The following is a 555-nucleotide window of genomic DNA, read 5'->3' as shown; positions in this document are numbered from 1 at the left end:
TGGCCGAATGGCCAGCCCCCAAACGTGATCAATAGATCAAAATATAATCCAAAGATGTTCAAAGATGTCTAATACAATAGTAAAAAGTCCTATTTATAATAAACTAGCTACTAGGGTTTACAGAAGTAAGTAATTGATACATAAATTCACTTCCGGGGCCCACTTGGTGTGTGCTTGGGCTGAGCTTGAATGTTACACGTGCAGAGGTTCTTTCTGGAGCTGAACGCCAGGTTGTAACGTATTTCTGGCGTTCAACTCTGGTTTGTGACTTGTTTCTGGCGTTTAACTCCAAACAGCAGCATAGAACTGGTGTTCAACGCCCTTTTACGTCGTCTAAAATCATTCAAAGTATGGACTATTATATATTGCTGGAAAGCCCTGGATGTCTACTTTCCAACACAATTGGAAGCGTGCTATTTTGAGTTCTGTAGCTCCAGAAAATCCACTTTGAGTGCAGGGAGGTCAGAATCCAACAGCATCAGCAGTCTTTCTTCAACCTCTGAATCTGATTTTTGCTCAAGTCCCTCAATTTCAGCCAGAAAATACCTGAAATCA

The sequence above is a fragment of the Arachis ipaensis genome, chromosome B03, assembly GCF_000816755.2.
Source record: "Arachis ipaensis cultivar K30076 chromosome B03, Araip1.1, whole genome shotgun sequence".
Taxonomy (NCBI): domain Eukaryota; kingdom Viridiplantae; phylum Streptophyta; class Magnoliopsida; order Fabales; family Fabaceae; genus Arachis; species Arachis ipaensis.
Note: the sequence above shows the minus strand (reverse complement) of the source record.